The 22,695-nt window shown below is 33.0% G+C and overlaps 1 long non-coding RNA gene across 1 annotated transcript; it reads left to right on the top strand.

Annotated features, from left to right (window-relative positions):
• The first annotated feature begins 11,351 nt into the window (after positions 1-11,351).
• On the top strand, positions 11,352-21,810 carry LOC117337958. The gene is made up of 3 exons (XR_004534925.1): positions 11,352-11,576; positions 19,969-20,034; positions 21,307-21,810. It is a non-coding gene; the product is annotated as an uncharacterized LOC117337958 (long non-coding RNA).
• Positions 21,811-22,695: the final 885 nt, after the last annotated feature.

Raw genomic sequence — 22,695 nt, 5'->3', positions numbered from 1 at the left:
ATCGCTTATCAACCAACACCCCCATCTTCAACCGGAGAGCGAGCTGGTCAGTAGTAAGCCGACATTTTTTGTATATCCTAATGAGTTTTTAAGATTTATAAAGAATAATGTCACTTTGTCCCTCTGCCGTGTTCATAACTTGCGTAGTATATGGTTAAAAACAAATGAATTGAATGTTATTTGGGTTTTTATTTTTTTTTTAGATATGGTGATACTAAACTCAAATGATATTGAAAGATGAAGTTATCAAAGGAAAGATTAATTAAAGAGAGCAGTGCAAATATAAAGGGGTGTTTCTTCAGCAATAACATTATATGTACTTCATTTTGATTTACTTCATCCTATTTTATTTTTATGTAACATCATTTTATTTTTCGAGAGTGGGTAGATTATCAAAAGACAATGTTTGTGCAGAATAAATAAAAAAGAAATGAAAAAAGAGATATGAAGACAGACGGATAGCTTGCTTTCTTTTAAACAGTAAACAATTCTAATACAGTCTTTGCATATTGAAATAGAATTTATAATCGGTCAATTGTTTACAGTAATTTTTGCTATGTATCTTTATTTATTGATGTCTTGGAGTGTGAAAAAATATTACTCATCTCAGCGACAAAATTGTAATCACCAGTTCTTGGCAGCTGTTACAATGATAGACAAAATATTCGTCGATAAGTACATATGTATAAACAAGTATATATTCGTCCGTATCATCTGTTTGTTTATATTTATTGGAAATAATCTGTAAATATTTACACTTTTCAAAAACTACTCTTCACTTGTTGTGCATAACTCCTTTCCAATACTAATTAATATCACACCCTTTCTTCTACCCAGAGTATATTGGTGTAAAATTTATTTCATACGTTTTAGTTTATCAAATAAAAATGAATTATTATTCATAGCAAAACCACAATTGAACTAAAATGTATTTAACCATTTTAATAATACGTACAACACCTGATAAAAGACATCAATATATTATGTAATTTATGGCAGTTTAACTTTTTGATTTTTTTGGACGAAAACAAATAACTACGGATCAAATAATTTATAGCAAATGATATACGCTTGTAATGTATTACAAATAATGTATAACAAATAATGTATTACAGATAATGTATTACAGACAATGTATTACAGATGATGTAATGCAAACAATGATATAATGTATCATAATAAATGTATTATACGATGTATAACAAAAATTGTATTAAAATAATGTATTACAAATAATGTACTGTATGTATACCTGGTAATTTTCGCCCCCGTTTAATTTTCGCCATTTTCGTCCTTTGATGATACTGCGAATTTAAGAAGACGGCGAAAATTCAAGCTCAATTGCAGGATTTACAAGTACTATTACAAATAATGTATTTCAAATAATGTATTACAAATAATGAATGTAATAATGTATTGCTAATGTCGTTTTAAAAAACATGTTCATCTAATTGAACTTACATTACCACGTGTTACAGGTCACCATCCCTCAGTTCACATATCGCGCCAATTTGCAGCCCATTATAAGAAATTAATAAGCTGAAGTTGCATTTAGAACGAAATTAAAATGCATCTTGTCAATCTTGTTACAATACTTGTATCCATTATAAATTATTTGTACAAGATGTTGCCATTTCCAGTATCTCCGTAACATAAATTCATTAAAGAATTTAAATTTGAAAATCTCACATAATCGATATTTGTGCTAACAACTGATTTTTTTCGGAACTTTAAAACTTTTTATTGTTTTATGTCTAGTATTTACCTTTAAAATTAATTTACTTACCATAAAATGTACGTGATATATCATTCAATAGGGTTTTCATTTGAATATTTACAAAATAAACACTCAATAAACATATCTCCCAGAATGCATTGCTGATATGGAGAAATTGATGTGGTCACTTCCAATAAAACCCTATATATACAAAAGGCACTATCTCGTCAGCTGAAAGGGCCGTAAGGCCGAAATAGCGGACGTAAAATCCGTTAGATAAATAAATAAATAGATAAATACAAAGACTCGCCAATGCTGCTACTAATAGACTTAATCGTTGATACCTACTGTAAGAGGCGAACTCCAGTAAGAAAAGAAATACCTGCAGAGGTGACGAGGGTCGTGCTTTTCACTTGTATCACAATATTGATACATTGACGATTCTCATATATTTCAACCATGAATAAGTAAAATATGTCATATAAAACATATCATATACTGTACATTATGTACAATATATCAAATAGATTATATACAATATATCATATACATTATATACAATATATCATATAAATTAAATACAGTATCATATAAATTATATATAATATTTCATATAAATTATATACAATATATCATATAAATTATATACAGTATCATATAAATTATATACAATATCATATAAATCATATACAATATATCATATAAATTATATACAATATCATATAAATTATTAACAATACATAAAAGAGTACCTACAATATAATGTAGATGACATACATAAATTATATACAATATATCATATGAATTATATACAGTATACCAAACATATTATATACAATATATCATATAAATTATAAACAATATATCCTTTCATAATGGAGAAATAATTTGATGAAATACATAAAAGAAATTAACTATCAAACAGTTAACCATATAAGATATTTCTGTTAGCGATGTTATGTTTCTTTACATATATTAGTTTAAATTGTACTTTATTTGTGATTCAATACAACATGTAGTACAGCAACATAAATGAAAATGGTCTCTATCAGTTGTAACATATTGGCAAAATGACGGTACTGACAAAGTGGACTACATTAATTAATACAGGTAGTGAGGGGGTGCGGGGGAGGGGAGGAAAGCGTGTGGGGTTGAGAAGAGGAAACTGTTACATGGATTTACCGATAGGATTATTTGGTTAAGATATATATATATAAATATATTTGCACATGTATTAACCGAAATAATTGTATTACAACCTTACAACCTTACAACATTACAACCTTTACATATATTAATTGCATTCTGCATTCATACAAAACACAAAATGATCCATTATGTCAGCAAGATTATGTAGACAACCGACAAGTTTATACCACCCAACTCTGTATAGCAAATAGCAACACTTTCCTCACAACGGTCTCTGATATTATTTAATACAGAAACACATGCAATGCTAAAATTACTCTTCTCGCTAAACCTGACATAACACATATATAATCTGATAGGATCTGAAATCTGTTTTATTTTAATATGTATTCACTTCAGTTTCACTTAAGAATAAAGTGTCTACATACAATCTCTATCTTGTATAGAGAGTGTAAAGACAATAGTAACGTTTGACTTTTTAAACATATGTTATTTATCAACAAACAACTCAGGCCACATTAATTTTCATTGATGTTATATTTGGCTGTCGATTTTACAGTATGATATTTGTTATACTGCCTCCGTTTATTCCACTCAGATGTTGACCTTACAAATGGGGTTTCCGATAAATAAAGAAAAACATTTAGGGTATTGTTAGAAAAAAATGAAAAGATTGGTTATATACAAAAGGAAACATTTAAGGATATTGGGTTTAAAATGTAATGAAAATGTTTTGCGATACAGAATGAGAGACATTTATGGGGAAAAAATAAAAATCATTGAAATGGGAACATAAGTATATGTTGATTAAGTAATGAGGTAAGTAAAGAGGAGTGTATTATATAAGTGTTACTGGAAATATTTCAGGTTTGATTAATAAAGTAATAAATAAATATTTATTTCTCCTTTCAGATTGATATTTGTACCGTACTTTTCATCATTAAATAATTAATTTTTATTTGTTTTCATGGTAAATACTCAAATGTGATTGGTCGAAAAATTCTTTTCATTCTTCTATTAAAGAAATTCCGAGAATGGCGCGAAAAATGTGACGTCACAATACGACAATTGACTTTGCGTATTGATTTGAGAAAAAGAATCCCATTTAAAACCAGTAAAATTGTACATAAAACATGTTTTAAATTAGAAAATCATTTTCAAAAATTAATTATAAGCGTTGATGTCATTTATTTTTTTAGTTTCATACGCGGATTCATACAGTTTGCAAACAAAATTTGTTTCATACCCCGATGAAACTAAAAAAAATTGACATCAATGCTTAAATGTTGCCCTTATAAATTATATGACATCAGCGATTCTGTTTAACTTTCTAGTTATTCTTCTTGCTCAACTTTTGGTTTAAACAGTATTTTATTGTTCAAATATTTACATAGAATATTACACAAACATAGAACAGTAAAGAATTCGGAAAGAAGTACTTTCGTACTTATATAAATCCGTCTTCTCTTTGAGACAGGCAGATAACATAATAAGCAGATGTCATGGTGAGCTACAGACATACAACTTGTACGTATGTAGATCGGCATGACTCTGGCCCGTACGCATATAAATAAAGTAATCTCAGCAAAGAATTTGCAATACTGTCGAAATTAACATACAATGGTAATAAACAGTAATTACATTAATACATAGGTTAAGAAATTACCTCATTAATACTAATCTATTTGAGTAGTGGGGGAGCGGAAGGGGAGGGGGGCAGGTGATGGTGGTAGAAGAATAGGAATGTTAGTGCAACATTTTTCCTCGAGTCCTCATAAAGAAGTGACAACGAGGGACATGGGTTTCAGTTTTTGACATACATTATATTCTTAGAATAATATATATGTTTAGATATCTTATAGTGAAAGGGATATCATACAGACTCAAAGCGTTTACTTTTAATAATAAAAGATTGGACAGAATTAAAGATAATAATATTTTCTGCTTCGGTACGCAGTGAATCACCGTAAAGAAGCAAGTCTAGTGACAAGTTGTTCAACTTTTGAAATCATTTTAAGATATTTGACTATGTTCGAGTAGATATGTTCCAAATTTCAATATCATCACAAATGGAGATAAAAACACGTCGTCTGTCATTTAGATATGTTTCTCCCTTCACACACTAGAGAGCTATAAGAAATTAATTAAAAAATGGAATAAACAAATGCATGATGTAGCTGTACTCCGGTCTATGTCAGTGCTATAATTTCTTTTATCCTGGAAACATTTCTTTTTTTTCTGCTCTTTTGAAATCAGAATAAAACGTATTATATATCCAAATCCGGTCGTGATGTTAATTTGTGATAAGGAACAAGGTTTCCTTGGGTCAAACCGAAAAGCATATAGTACAATACCACATGCAAGAGATTAGCGAAGTGTGGGTTGATTTGTGGTCCTGTTGGTTAGGAGATCGCGATGTAATTAAACTAATTCTTCAGAATTTACAGAAAAAAATGGCACTGTACCTAATCCAAGAGGTTAGTATTAGTTTCACGAACTCCACATTACTTGCTTAAACGCGCGATAAGACGTAAACAAAATGTTGTGGTTTCAGTACATTATCTGGTATGAGAATCTAAAACATTCCCATTTTTCTCAATTTTCTTTGAATCTTACATTTGTTCATGTCAGAGAGAGCGTAAATTTGTTTGTAATCGTCTCTATCATCGATAGGGAATGTCATTCCTCCCCCCTTTCCTCTCGGTCCTTCCCGCCCTCCTCCCTCGATCACGGAACCACAAAGCGAGAGACCATTCCCTGTGTCACAGGAACTAGATTAATGGCCGCCACGAAATACTACGTGTGGTCCTGGTATTGCGATTTCAAAGAAAACAGACAATGTGCGGGGAGGCCATTGGTACGATTGCTCCCGCATATTTGCCAAAGAAAGCACTTGAAAAGCCATTGAACACATGCGTCAGGGCAATGTGGCGGGGCGAATAGCTCTGCAGCTCACATGGGTTGAGAGGCTAGGTCTTATTTTATCTCCATCGTCTAGAGAGCGATCTCCTGATGGAATCTAAAATCAGAAAAGGAACATGGACCAAAAACTCAAATCCACAAGGAACGTACCAATAAAACAACAATTTGTTGAAGATTTGTGATCACAGCAGGGAAATGTCAGAACGTTCACTTGATTGACGCAAGCGATCCCCATGGAGTCTGCCAACGTTCCATCGAAAGTGGGCGTGTCACGATGACTGACGATGATTGCCGAATATAAACAATTCTTTCGGAACACGGACCAGAAGGCCGCGTCAAGTGTACAATGACATCTTATATATGTGTAATTAATTTCTCACACAAGTACCAGTAGTATAAACATAAACTGGGTTTCTGGATCAAACTTACAAATGCCATCGTATAAATGTGTTTTATACCAACTCTATTGCTTGCTTATGTTAGATTTCCAAAATTTTCCTTGTCTCAATACGAAATTTAATATTATAAATAAATCAAGCATTATTTATCTTTAAATTTAAAAAAAAAATCCAACAATTTTCATTCGAAAAACACGAACCAACTGGTATGAATGTTAGTGTAAAACATTTTATTCTTGAGTTAAGTACCATTCTCGGGTTCGGTTCACTGAAACGTTTGTAACAATCATTAAATCTTCTACTTTCCAATAAGTCAGATAAGTTGTGTTCCAAAGCAATCTAACATTTTTCATCATAAAATATTAAATAATATAAAATAAAATAAAATATTAACATAACAAGTTTTATATTCATGATTAAACAGAAGATAAGCGATGTTTTAACTACAGTTCGTCATATCCAACAACAGAACTTTCTGGATGAATATAATGTCATATATCTCACTATACACAGATATTTTACGATATGTTTGGTATGGCTGTTTGTGTATTGTTCTATTCTGATTGTATTGGACTTGTTTTGATATATATACGGAACATAAATATACTGCAGGTGCAGACACAACTGGTAGATTTTTTAGTCCCTTGGTGTAATCGTAACCTGTTTATAAAATCATACACATATACCTATTGTTCTGTTGAAACCCTATATCTAAAATTACTAAATATATTGAAAAAAATGTGCCGTTTGCACTACTCCATCCAGATTTTAACATTTCTTTTGACCTTTTTCGGCATAGCCGTATAATATTCTTTTGGTCCCGGATATGACGCGACAGGTGGCGTTACTGGTCAAGATGAAGTATGTGATTGGTCAATGTTGCGGTAAATGCAAAATACAGATATGCGTTTAAAAACGAACGAAAGTTAACATTGAATGCAAGCTGAATAAGTGGATGTATCATTTCAAATGACACATTGGTAAAATTATATTCTCTGACTCAAATGCAGTCTTATTATCACCAGAAATGATTCAAACTGATATAATTTTGTTATCCGTGCTGAAACACATTAGTTCGTTGATTTATTTCACCGGCAGTTTTACATTATAACCGCCAGCATTAAAACTATGCCGTTTATCTTTTTTAAAGATATTTCAGATATTTCTTGTTTGGTTTGCTTCTATTATTACTTCAGGCCATTAGCATCACTGAGGAGTCTTAAAAGGACGAAACAGTTGTATGGTGATGCAGTATAGTTTATTTTGGCTCAACTGTATCGATCTCCCAATTCCTGAAAGTTGCTTATATCTTGCGTGTCTTTCCTAAAATCTAAAATTTGAAGAAGAGACCTTAACGTGTAAATTCGGGGAAAGCTATTTCGAACTTCTGGTGTTCGCGTATACATAAACATTTTAATTTTTACTTAAATTGGACTCATATCTTAACTGCTTAATACTATCGGCTTCATTTGCACATGAATTCGACGAACAAACAATTGTACTTGTGTGTTTTTTTTTCTTCTTTTTTTTTGTATTATTTCACACGGTCTAAATCCGCACTTCAATTTTAAGAAAAATCACTGATATCGTCAAAAAAAAAAAAATTGTTGTACAATTTATTGAGAAATATTCTTCTATGATATGATCAACGAAAACGACCATTCAATAATGAAATATATTTTATGTAGACTTGCACAAGATCCAACTAATAGTGATCACTGACAGACACCTTCCTGATAGTAACAACCAGGTTTAAAACTAGAATTGAATTATTTAGATATTCTTTTGTCAATATTTTGGGTGATTAGCGACAAGTTAATCATGACCACCATTTCAATTTATAAAGACGATCTCCATTCTATAATAACTAATGAAATATATTTACAATGATATAGCCAATCATACGAACTTAGTATTTGGCTGTCATTTTGAGGAAATGAGTTTCAAATGACACAGCCTGGATTTGACCTAGATTTATATTGCGTATGTCATCGATAAAGGAGAAAACGCTTACTCTTCCGGAGCAGCTGGTCTTATCATCCTTGTCATTATCAAAGGTCTCCATGCCAATCTAGAGTATTTTGGGATTTTTGTTTTTTGTTTACTCCCGTTTGTCGGATTTGAGTTATAATTGGGATTCTGTTCACTTGTGAGTATCTCTAATTTGTATTCCAAAGCCATCATCGATAAGTTCGGTTCTCTTTGGTATTGTTTAACGTTAATTTACAGCTGTATTGCCATCCAGACACATGTTTGTAGTGAGTCTGTGTATATTGGGAGGCTGGAATATATTCGGTAGAAGGTTAACGGATTTTTAAAAGTAATATTGCTAATTATCGCTAAATTAGTGTAACACCATTAAAATACTAAAGATAGTTGTTTAAACTGATGAATTTGATTTAAAGACATGGTCTATCTAATTTATATTTATTTTTCTGCAGTAATCATATATGTAAATCACTTCTACAGAAAGGCAATTAAATTACTGAAGTTTGCATTGTTGCTTTGGAAAAGAATTTTTTTTTTTTTAAAGAATCAAGTCCCTAAGTTACACTTCCGGAACATCGCGTAGATAATTATGTCACGTGCGTTTCAACTACATTCTTGTACATGTATATCCGCTCCCAAACACTTATATTTCAGATCCATGGCTCGATTGATTTCTGTGTTTCTGAATAAGATATATTCCGGAAGTTCGTGAGCTGTTGTGTTCCCCCTTGTACGTCCTCAGCTGGATTGATGTGCGCCATTTAACGAACAAATTTGGAGATGGAGTTGCAACGAATTAAAGAAAGGTTATGAACGTGACAATTTTCAAAAGAGAGAATTTTTAAAGAGCATTCAAGCATTCTCTTATCTTTAGAGACTGCATGGCTAACTTGATCACTGATATATATTTATTTATTTATTCATTTATTCATTTATTGACAGTGTATTTATTTATTCATTTATTTATTTTGTCAATGGTGATGACATCTAAGGTTTTTATGGTTGTGTGTCTTAATGATATCGGTTATGGTTACACATTCTTGCTGTTGTTTTCTATCTGAATTAATATTACCTATTTTTTTTCTGTTTTGACATTTCTCAATATTTAATTTAATAAACCATGAAATCTTCATTCCGGAATTCTGTTGATGTTGGTTTATAATTTATAATCATCGTCTCAAAAATATAACATGGAAGACATGTATACCCAGCTTGGCAAATATTGCAATAATTGTACTTAGCTTGGGTTTTCTGGGTTTTATTTCATGTTCAAGTGGACAGGGTCATATCATGTCAACTTCTTTTAGGACACATATCATTTAATTTTATCTAGGTGGTAATTTTCGTGAATAGACAGTACACAGGCAAAAGTGCCACACATGTGCCACATGCGTAGCATTTTTCATGCGATTTTCACACGATTTTCATGCGTATATCATATGATTTTCCACACGCATGATTTTCGCATGAAAAGTTCATGTCATCCACATGCGATTATCATGCGATTTACATGTCTACTTGACACGCATGAGAATCGCATGTTTTGTTGCTACATGCGAGATACATGTGAAATTTACATGCGTGTATCACATTAAAGATTTTAAGCATCAGAATCATGCGTAAACAAATATTTTGTTGTTTTTCATTCATTTTTATTTTCTATTTTCATTTATTTTCATTCTTTCAGCACTTACAGTCTATTCTAATGCTTATGTGGGTTTTTTATCACTTTTCATATAAATAAGGACTGATTTTCAAGTGAGATCTTTTAATTGTTTTAAATTTCACATTAACCAGAAAAAAATGAACAATGTATACTATTTGAACAAATTCTTTTAAACTTGAAAACAAATTTCAAGACTTATACATAACTTCACTCAAATGGTATAGATTAAGAAACATGAATACATATATACAGTACTGTACATATGTATTTCTTTTTCTAAATAAATTCAAATAATCAAGATTACCAGGTCAATATAGTAGAACATTTCTGGTATACACCAATGTAAATTTGACTAAGTTAGACTAAAGAAGCCATGAATGCATAATGATACCATTTTTTTAATTAACAGTAGCTATATAATTGCTCTTGTTGCTCATGCTTATTTCTATTGTTTGTCACAAATGTCCTCATGTTACACATGTGTCTGAGTGTATCTATAAAAATCTTGAAATCTTGTTAAATGAAGGTGTTTACATCTTTTATTATAAATTGACAATCGACACTTAATGATCATAAAGACATCGACAAAATATGCACATAAATCAGTTAACATATACTTTGATATAGGCCTAAAATTATGCAAAGTACATTTAAATATCATCGGCTGTTTCATTTGATAAATATTACGGCAGTAACCATGATCCATAGCCAGGCTGCACATATATTGAGACAAATATCGCGAAAACCACTAGAAACGGATACCTGCATCACGTCCACGCACTGTATCTGGTGCAGGGCCAGAGCGCACCACTAGATCTAGATATGAAAACAATTTGGTGTCGCTAAGAATTTGGTGCAAATACAATAAAATCGGGTGTGACATAACACCTAGCTTACATATATAGATAAATGAGATATTTATTTACCTCAGAACACATATTTAGTCCCATCTAGGTGTTTTAATTCGTCCGCATAGACCCTCGCTTACGCTAGTGAAAATTTCATACTTGACTCGACGCCATATTGCTACCGGCGGGGCGGCCTAATTACCCTAATCAGTACCCGATGGAGCGAAAAGAAAAAAATACAATGTCAACATTTATTTTCATATATTTTACCGCTTATAATTAATAGATAGTAATTTTTTGAATTGAATAACAGGTTTTGGGAAATAATATGCTCAGTTTCATTAATTTAAACTAAGTAAGAAGAAACACAATAAATGATATGTGGTCTTTTCGATCCATTGCGTTTGGATTCGGGTGGTTAGTCGTACTGTCACTTACAAAGCGGAAAACCAAATTGGACAGAATCAGAATTACAATCGCTAGCGCAGTCCGTGGCGGAGAACATATCTGTGATTCACGGCGAATCCTTTTCCCTTCACGTAACCAACGAGGCGGACAAAGATAACAGATAGGTAAGTGAAATTCGTTTGTGTGTTGTTTTTTTCAGTAGGGTCTTCTCCGGATGTTACGTCGCCAGTGACGTCACCAAGTTTGTTGCTGCGCCTGTCTCATTGAAGTTCTGTGTTGTATTTTACTGTCACTGCCAGTATTTCTTACAATATCTGAATATCAGAGACGATATTCCAAGATATGGATGTTTTGTCATGATTGTATGTTGCTTTGCACAAGCACGCGTGCAAAAAATAATCAACCCAGCGTTCAGAATGTCAAGCAAAGTCCCGTAGCCTCGAGCTCATCGGCAGTACCAGTACCGCTGACTGTAACTTGTAAGTAAACTTGTTTGTTGACATTGATGTAAACAGGCGGCGCTAAATATGCACGAAGAACAGATCCCGTTTATTTTATATTTACTGTAGTAATACTTTTTTCTCCAAATTTAATTAATTTTAGATTTCGATAGGCCTAGCCGGTTTAGTTTTTTTTGTGGCTAGCTTTCTCAGTGATTGTTTACGTCTAAAAATATCAACGGGAATCGCCAGATTGAGGTCACAAATGTACAGAAAACCGCACGTGTGCTCACGGACATTTTCTCGTGAACGAGCAGAATATTGAAATACATTTTGATTTATAACCGCTCGCATAGATATACATATGTATACTACTCATAAAACATGTAACTTATCTTAAAGTATACAGTATAGGCCTATCATCTTATTATTTTGTTAATGTAATTTTTATGGAGGCGTTTACGCCTGCCATATTACAATCACCTACGAGTTGTGACGTCACAATCTCTCACTTTCATTTTCGTTATATTTCCTTTCACAGTTCATTTTGTAGTTTCTTTCGGTTCATATATGATGTAGTTGAACTATATATACATTTATGAAAACTATCAAGACTACAAATAAAGTGCTATTACATGAAAAAAGGTATATTCAGTAAAAATTTCTCTTCGGCGGAAGCCCGGAATTTGAGACCTCTGGTGGTAATTTCTATAACTAGGGGTAATGATTCGCTTATACTATTAGTTCCAAGTATGAGGCACGTCATTGTAGTCCGTCATTCAAAGTAGATGTGCACAGAAATGTATTAACTATGCTTATAATGTTGTGAACATTTCAGGAACTATTTTGAATAAACAATAAGAATAATGTCTTGTAAATATCTACACCTGCATCGATTTTTGCAAATCTATACTGTATCGAAAATACTGTTTGAAGGGAGATAACTGCGAGATTCTGACGTTACCTTACAGAGGACACTTGTTTAACTACTAGTAAATAAAGACGGCATAACAACCAAGCGCAAACAAATTCCCGATTTTCATAATACCCTCCAGGTTTTGGCTAACAACATTTCTTTTGTTTACAACTTGGTAGTTTGTTCACGAGATTTTATCAGATTTGGTCCGATATTTAGCGATCACGTGTTCCGTCTGTTTTCGTGAGCGAGCACTCTGTCAAAATGGAGGCACGTGGACACGGGCTTCACACGAAGCATCAAAGTGTGATGTTTGTCGCTAGAAATTAATATCTATAAACATGAATTAAAGGCAAGTTGCTTACAAAGTTTAAATCTGTTTGTTGACCCACTGAAATAAGCGTTTGTTTATTTAGGACGAAACTGTTTACGATAAGTTGTTCAAGCCTGGCCAGACCACAAAATCACAATATCTACTGCGATTATAGTCCGAATTTTCTGACGATCTTCCTATATACTATATGCAGACTTTAATCAGCGATATCAACACCAGAACCCTTCGGATTACTGCGATAACTGATCGAAGTCCCTGTGTTTCAAATCTATGAATCGGTAGACCTAACGTGATCGGTGATGGCGTGATGGAATTCGATCGTTTATTTTTTAAAACTAAGAAAACTGGCACATATCTGTCGTGGTGGTCATTTGTGCTGTACCTTCCCCGACAGAGACAATATACATAATCTGGGCTTTTGTGATAAGGTTTACTGCAGTAGCTACTCGCACTCGTAATATATATGAAAATGCTAAATTATTATTGAACCAGCTTGTCTTATTTATATATTATTCAGCTCACGATTCAACCTTTTCAAATGTTTTCATGTAATATAACTTTTTGTTGTTTTCATGAAAAATGATAAATACATGTATATCTATTGGCAATCGATATATCAAATCCATATAATATAAGACTTTCTCAAATATCAATATTCCTCATAACTTTCAAAATAAATCTATATTTGCTTTTGAAATTTAATTAAAAATGTTTGATTTTCATGTCACGAACAAATCCCTCAAAATGATCATCAATCTCCTTATTGGTCTCCAGAAAGTGTGAAAATAAATGAAACTTTTTTGTCAATAATTCTATTTATTATGAATTCATGTATAACCATTTAGGTTTTTTCCAATGTTGACCTTTAAAACTATATATATACAAGCAACAATCTGTGGGATGTCAAATATGGAAGGCTATATAGCTGTTTCAGGATAAATTGCCAAAAATGCTTATAAGTACTGTTTCTTATCACTGATCACATATATTGGGTTTTTGACTATTATGTGTTATTGCTACTTAAGTGTGAATTTTTTCGGCTTAAGTGATAATGTATTTCTTTGTACTTGTGTGCAACAGACATCGCAAGAGTTTAATTCTCCTACATATAATATTGACTCCTACAAAAAGAAGTTTAGTGATCATGAGTGGTTGACTACGAGAGGCATTTTATCAAATCTCATATTGACCATACTGATTGCTCATGATCATATTTCATCCGGCCTAGTAAACTCTAGAAAAAACATCTTAATTTATGAAAGTAGCTAACTCCTTTAATGTATGTGTAAAAATTAAGTATATATATATATCGTACAAAACATCAAACTTCTAATATGGTAGATATGAAACATACAGTTAGGCTGACTGCCTGATAATATGATACAATTTGTAGAGTTTACAATCCTTTGACATTCAGCTCATAATATACACCATTATAATTTGATCTGTCGTCATGCGTCGGTCTTCTTCTTAAGACCAAGATATCTCAGAATGGTGTACAAAAGGTTCTTAAGCTATTTTATCAAAATTGTTAATTTCATGGCCCCCTATGTGTCGCATTCCCCCAGCCAAAATTAAAAAATAATCCAAAATTGCAGAATAAAGGTTTCTGCTCTTTTATCTATAATATACACATGAAGGCTTGATGTTTGGCGCATCGATAACGTATGGCTGGCTACAAATGTTATACTTATATTTGACCTTGACCTTCATTTAAGGTCACGGGGTCAAATGATGAAGAAAATTCAAAGTTCTTTCAAAATTATTAATTTGGGTCACATTTTAAAGAATCGGCCCTTTTAAAGGTGTGTGCAATGTATCAAGGTCAAATAATCAAAATGACGCAGATATGGCACTTTTAAAAAGAAATTCCTACCAAAATGAAAAAATGACCCAAAACTGCACATACACATGAAGGCTGGATATTTGGCAAACAGATACATGTAACATGTGTAACTGGCTACAAATATTGAGTTTATCTCTCTGACCTTGACCTTCATTCACATTTTAAAGAACCGGCTCTTATGAAGGTGTGTGCGAAGTTTCAATGGCAAATTATTAAAAATGATGCAGACATGCCCTTTAAAGAATGTTTTCTTGCCAAAATCAAAAATTATCCTTAAACTGCAATTCAATTGTTGGCTCAAAAGGGGTCAATTTGGCTCAATTGACATAAATAACTTCTTCTTTGAAACTAAGCAATCGATATAGCTCATACTTGACTGGTAGCATCCTTTTGGGTAGGGATTCAAAATTGTAAAAATGGTGGGGTTGATCCCCGGGGGGCAGGGTCAAAAGGGGTCAATTGGTTTCTCTGAAACTAAGTTATGGATATAACTCACATTGGTGTGGTAGCAATCCCTATGGGGTTGTACCCAAAGTCAATTTCATTTCATGGATTAATTGCACAATTTGGTATAAAACCTACATTTGTATGGTAGCATGGTTATGGGGTGGGTATTCAAAATTGTACGAATGTTGGGGTTAACCTCCCGGGGGCTGAAGGATGGGACCAAAATAGGTCAATTTCGCTAAATTGACATTTTTACACAATCCTGATGTAAAAATAGGCCCAGGGTTCTTTCCCCACCCCAAGGGACTTATACAATCGTATTGAATTGATATCAAATATGAAAGTTTTCTTCAATATTTTGCATGTAAAACGCTGTATATTTATATACAGTACCTATAGCTACTAGGCTATTATCTACATCTTGGTGGTAAATTAAAAAGCAACAAATCACAGTTTATTGTTAATATTGACATTGGATCTATTAAAATAGATGGAATTGATATCTAATTTTGAAATAATTGTCCTTAAAAATGAGGTCTTTGTTAAAAAAAAGTGTAATAACTTTTAAAAGCTGTCAATCTAATTTTGATATTATTCTAAGATCAAAATAGAAAGGAATAAACAATTTTGTTTACAAGATATTGAAAGACATTGTACACTTTCAACAAAAAAGTAGCAGACACTCCCTGTATTTTCAATACATATCGTGTATTGCTATAACTTATCGAAATGCATATCTTATTGTTTCGTCATTTCTAATACCCAGGCCTATACAATATAAGTTTGTTTTAAACACATAAATGCAAATTTTGAACTACTTAAGTATAAAAGATGGTTTAAAGTATGAATGTTAATGACATGTACCTAAGTAGACGTTGATTTGAAAAAATTTAAAATGTTTGACTTTTTAAGTAAAGGTTTGATTGAAATAAGAAATGTTTAACTTCTTTTAGAAGTAGGTTTGCAACTTTTCAGATGGTTAAAACCATTATGTACATCGGAACAGTCTAAACCATTACATTCATCAGGACTGTGAAAACCATTATGTCCGGTTGGTTTGACACATTTAAGTGGAAATGTTTAGTCATGTTGATATCAGTTTAATTTGTATTCTTGCTTTATTTCAAATATCTCCTTTTACATCTGACTAACGCCTCCTACAGTACTTTCAGTACTTTGATTTGTTTTCATGTTATTCCTGCCTCATTAAATCAAGGTCATACATGGAGTTCTTATGCCAGTTATATAAGAAATAATCCCCCCCCCCCCCCCCCCCCCCCCCCCCCCTACACACCCACACTTCCAGGTCACAAGGGTGTGACTTACACTGACCCCAATAATGACCCCTCCTTCAAAGTTTACCTTATAAGGTGTGAAGATCTGGACAGGTGTACATGGTCATATAAACTAGATAAAGATCCCCTTAATTGTTAGATGGAAACTGGTCATCACACCTTACCTTTACCAAGCTCATAAAGTAAACCGGTACAGACTTAAGCTTATGACTAGCTATCTTACACTTTTGAAATGATATGATTGTCCCAGGTATCCCAGCTGGGTTGCCATAGAATAAGAACTCCGAAGATGTGAAATTTATGCGACTCATAGTCATGCTCATTTCCATCAATTTAACTCTACCTAATAACTAATATATAAAGCGTCCTTTATGCATGCAGACTTTGAACCTGGCATTTTTAACTTAATATAAATAATCTATATTTCAATTTCATGCATTTCTCCAAATAGGGAAATAAATATTTATGATATAGTAGTATAAAAGCTTGTTACAACACTCAAAAATGTACAGTAAATGGTCAAAATAATATTCTTCAAACACATTTTTATATTTGGAGTAGAAAAATTTTAGTCAACTTCACATTTAAAACCACTAATTGATACTCAAATATACATTTATGAGTTAACTATTCTTAATGATATCATGATTACTATTACTTTATATCTCTGATACTGTAATGGAAGTATATGTAAAGAGTATAATTAGAAGTCAAGTCAATATGTACATGTATATCACTGTAGCAGGCCGGGTTTTAATTGTAAATACTGTACATAGTTGTATGGTCGCCTTCTACTATAGCTTCCAGCTAGGGGGAATCTCCCTTTAGCTCAGTGGACCAGTAAGCCGGGGTCGCTGGTTCGATCCCAGCTGGCTGCACACTGCTACTCCTTGAACTTTTACATCCATAGATTAATATAATTTTCATGTATGAGTTAAGCAAATTCTTATCAAGCTTTCATGTACACTAACTGCAGTTGGCCTTATGTCATTTTTTAAAAGTTTAAACATTTGAATTTATGATTTTAAAATTGGCTTGAACAACCATCCTACATTCATGAGAGTGACACGTCATAATCTGTTACATAAAATGTAAGAGTGACACGTCATACTATGATATATATTGAATGAGTGGGAAAGGAAAACGATGTAGTTCCAACAGGTCCGTTTTACAGGTAAATTGTACATAGTTTGCTGCCCAGAGGCAAATTGTACCTCAGACTGTAGATTTATAGGCCTATTTAATTTTCCTGGACGTGAACAATGTGTACTAATAACGGGTATACGGCTATAGGTTGGTTTTTGGAAGTGGTGAATTTACATTCTTTATACCTTTGGGAATTTCACTGAAGTTTTTTTTTACTTTAACATCTTTCTTTGGAATAAATTTTAAAGCATTGTCTTTATATTTTTGAATCAAACAAGAGAACTGCATCATTTCTTAATTTGTTTGCATAATTTTTTTCTGAACTTATATCATTCAATTACATGTATTTGTAGAACTATTGAAATGACATGTACACTGCAAGCTGGAAAGTTCCTCATGCATCAGGTCCTGTCACTACAATACATGATATCAGGGATATGTCCCTGGTCATAATGATTGTTTAAATAAGAAAATTTCAAGATTTGAAATTGATTTCGAAATGAAATATTGAATAACTTCAGCCTGTGTTGTGTGATGGGAATAATTTTGAAAGATCAAATTTAACTATTCAAATGATTTGCTTCATGAATCTCACATTATCAACATTTTTTTTTTTTTTCAAATTAGACTTTTTATTCAAATTTTTAATGAAACATGATTACATCATATGCAAATGCTAACAATTTGAAATTATTTGTTTTGAAGTCTCTGACGTGACCTTGATTGAGACTATATCTTTGGACAGAGTCAAATTATATCTTTTGCCATGTACAAAGAAATCAATGTGGAGAAAGCTAAGTTGATAGTAAAATATTTTCAATTAAGTCATATTCAGTTATTTTGGGTGAGGAACCATGTACATTTTTGTACACTTTTGAATTCAAGTTGATTTCATCTATTTACAAAGGTATTACAGAAAATTATTTGACAAATTCGAACAATGACCAGGAATAAATTATCACAATTCTTTGAAATGTCATCTGCACACAGGTAAAATATAGTTGGCTTAGTTGCACAGGGACTAATGTAAAAAGTTCACAATGTATGTGGCCATCACTGCAATGGACAAATATTTACATCAGAAAGGGCATTCAATTCCAGGCCTCAGAGCGCAGTTTATTTCCCTCTTGAGAAAAACTAAATTGAAATATTTTAAAAGTTTTCACAAAATATGGTTTTCATTTCATATTGCAGAACTATTCTCTCAATTTCAAGTGACCTGGTATTCTTATCGCCTTTTGCCCGTCGTTGTCCGTCATGCGTCCGTAAACAATTTACATTTTTGACTTCTTCTCCAAAACCCCTGAACCAAATTCAATGAAATCTGGCTAAAGGTCAACGAAATTGTGAATTATATGGTCCCCACCCCCCAGGGGCCTGAGGTATGGGGCTAAAAAGGGTCAAAATGACTGCAACTTCAAAAATATTCTTCTCTATATAGTTATATACTCTCAGATATGTTGGAATCAAATACTCTTCATAGATGGAAGGGTCTTATGGTGCTTTACCAAAATTATGAATTTCATGACCCAGGGGTCTCACATTTTGCCCCTCGGGAGGGGGTAAATTTTACATTAGTTTATATAGGGAAATAACATTTTTGACTATAATTTGTTTGATTTCTATTGGAATTCATTCTAACTTGGTTAACATTATTAGCTTGTGATGGCAGTTTGATGGTATACACATGTTGGCCCTGACTGACCCCCAGGGGCAGATAAGCGGGGCTAAAAAGGGTCAAATTGACAAAAAATTTCAAACATCCTCTTCTCAAAACCCAAATAACTAAATAAGGTAGAATCAAATACTCTTCATAGTTGGAAGGGGCTTATGGTGCTTAATTAAAATTATGAATTTCATGACACTGTGGTCACACATCTACCCCTTGGGAGGGGGTAAATTTTATTATAGTTTATATAGGGAAATCACATTTTTGACTATGATTTGTTTGATTTCTATTGGAATTCATTCTTATTTCGTTAACATTATCAGCTTGGGATAGCAGTTGATGGTATGCACATATTGGTACTGACTGACCCCTTGGGGCTGATGGATGGGGCCAAGAATGGTCAATTAAATTAACTGAAATATTTCAAATCTCAGGTGACCGTTAAGGCCCATGGGCCTCTTGTTCACTTATTTGATACAACTGCAATTGTTAGATATTTTATTAAAACTGGTATACACCACAGGGGCTTGGCACGATTTTCCAAATGATAGTCCATATATATATGTATATAGTATCGATACTATATACATATTATATATATGGACTATCATTTGGAAAATCGTGCCAAGCCCCTGTGGTATACACGTACTGCTACCATATAAGAGGTTAAAAACATTTATTTATTCATACAGTTTGCAAACAAATTGATATCAATGATTAAATGAAGCTGAATTTATGTTTTTATTTTCTGAAAACTATTTTGTTTTCTTTGTTTTAGATATCTTCAACATCCAGCTCCTAGAGGGACACCAGCTGTAAGAACTCCTGTCAGCTTCAAGTCTAGGTAATCACACATGTCTTGTAACTTCATAATAATCTTTGAAAAATACTTATTTATTTGGACACTTAACCAACTGCTGTTTGTTTAATCACTGTTACCTTCATGTCAAGCTCATAAAGAAATGTGATAATTTTTATAAATTTTCTATAATAAATATGAAACATCAATGTGTAAGCACTGACTTTGACTTTTCCAACGTCCAGGTCAGTTTGGTTTCTTTTTACGCCCTGTTGAAAGCCAATATCATTTAAGGATGTACCGGGTTTGGAGGAGAAGGAACGCTGGAAAACCCAGTGTTTAATCCGAGGGATCCACTGATCTGCATGGTCAGTGCCAAGTAGCTACCCCACTTGGGTTTCAAACTCACAACAGAGAAGCCTGAGGGGCAGGTCAAAAAGGGTCAAATTGACTGAAATTTTGAAAATCTTTTTCTCCACTCCCAGATAAGCTGAAATCAAATACTCTTTGTATCAAAGACGTAGATGGAAAGGTCTTGAGGTCCTTTACCAAAATTGTAAATTTCATAACCCTGGGGTCAAGCGTCTTCATTGAGAAGGGGTAAAATTTACTTTATTTTATATAGGGAAGGCATTTAACCTCTGCTCATAAAGCTGTATATGACACTGTCATTGCAATGATTCAGTGATTAATTCTCTAAAATAATTATACCCCCGCAACGAAGTTAGGGGGGGGGGGGGGGTATACTGGAATCAGGTTGTCCGTCCGTCTGTAGACGCATTTTGTCCGGGCAACTCCTCCTAAACTGATGGGCCGATTTCAATGAAACTTCACACAAATATAGAGGAACATGTGTAGATGTGCATGCCACTTTATTTTTCTCAAGATTATGGTTGCTATGGCAACTGGTCACTATAAACAGGTTTTCTGATAAGAACCATAACTTTAAGTTTGTCCAGACAACTCCTCCTAAACCAAAGTGCCGATTTCAATGAAACTTTTCACAAATATAGAGGAACATGTGTAGATGTGCATGCCACTTTTTTCTTTTTTTTTCTGTTTTTTTTAAATGTGGTTGCTATGGCAACTGGTCACTATATTACTGGGTTATCTTATTAAGCCTTCCATTTCGACCATTGCAGATTGCGGGGGTATAAGTCAGCCATCTTGGCGACAGTTCTAGTTAATTTTGAAAAGTAATGTAGTCATATTATTGAGATTTTGATTATCATCTCATAATTAAATATAGTTCATCATGTGTGAATGTACCATGAAAAACCAATTTTGATTACTTTTTTCTTTTAATTTTGTTTACAGAAACTTCAACAAAGGTGGACATCTGGAGAAGCTGAAAGACAGATCTGCAACATAGTGAAACTGTTTTCTGCTTTCGGCAAATGGACAGTCAGTCAGTCACAGCAGGCAAGGCTCGGCAGTTTTGAAACCCATGTCAACAGTGTTAAGCTTCAAGGAAAAAGATTCAAGGAACTGTATATCATATGATTCTGCATAAATATCTCCAAGCAGCAAAAGTGATTTCTGGAACTAGAAGTAATGATGTTGGAGAGGCAAACAATATGAATAAGACAACAGTATCTCCGTCTTGTTGAAAAAGTGATGTTTTCCTCTATACAAGTTATACCAGTAATGCAAAGGCCAAGGACATGGATAGTGGTTTTTAATATTTATATATATGTGTATTGATCTTTCTTACCATAAGATAAACTGACATTCTAAACTATAGTGCAACTTGGTTTTGTATGGATTTACTTTACATGAGCAAGTATTAAATGAATTATATTTTTGATTCTAAATGACAAATTTTCATCTTGTTATTATTGATTAGACTTTAAGATAAAATGCCCATTGGGCATCTGACATTGTTCTGTTTGGTTTGCTTTATTTTGTTTACAGCCATTAAAGGGATGTCAGGTGTTGAATGTATAGAGGAAAGCCTGAGTACCTGAGATAAACCAAAGATCTATGATCAGTACCTGGCAATTGTCCAATGTGGTTTTCAAACTCACAATCCAGAAGTGAAGGTTATAATGGAACAATGTTGGGACACATTAACCACTCGGCCACTGCGGACCCTGACATGACACATTCTGAGTTGTAATAGAATTGTTTGAGAATGATCTAGTACATTTCTGAAGAAATTCTAGAACAATTCAAGACTTTCTCAGAGGACATGTGATTTACGCATGTGCTCTTTTCATGCATATTACACACGTAATTTACATATGAGATACGCACGTAGCTCTTTTCGTCTCCTCCACATGCGTATTGATTCGCACGATTCTCGCATGACAGATTTTACATGCGTTTAACGCATATGATACGCATAATTTACGCATGTAGCTACGCATGATCCACGCATGTCGAAATTTACACACGAGACACATGCGTATTACGCATGATATTCATATGAAGTCAACGCACGATTTACGCGCGTGCTCTTTTCTGCTTAACCACGCATGTAAATTTCATATGATTTTCATGCGTTTTACGCATGTGGCACATGTGTGGCACTTTTGCCTGTGTAGCTTCAAAGGACATTAAACCTCTGGCGGTTATATCTATAGAACTTCACTAAACAAAATGGAGAATTAAATCCAACCCGAAAAATCCTATTAAATTAGAATTCTTCACATCAAAGAGCGCTGTGACAATCTACCTTATAGAATATATATTTAGTTTAAACAT

The sequence above is a fragment of the Pecten maximus genome, chromosome 11, assembly GCF_902652985.1.
Source record: "Pecten maximus chromosome 11, xPecMax1.1, whole genome shotgun sequence".
In the NCBI taxonomy this organism is placed as follows: Eukaryota; Metazoa; Mollusca; class Bivalvia; order Pectinida; family Pectinidae; genus Pecten; species Pecten maximus.
This window is presented reverse-complemented; position numbering and strand designations above follow the sequence as displayed.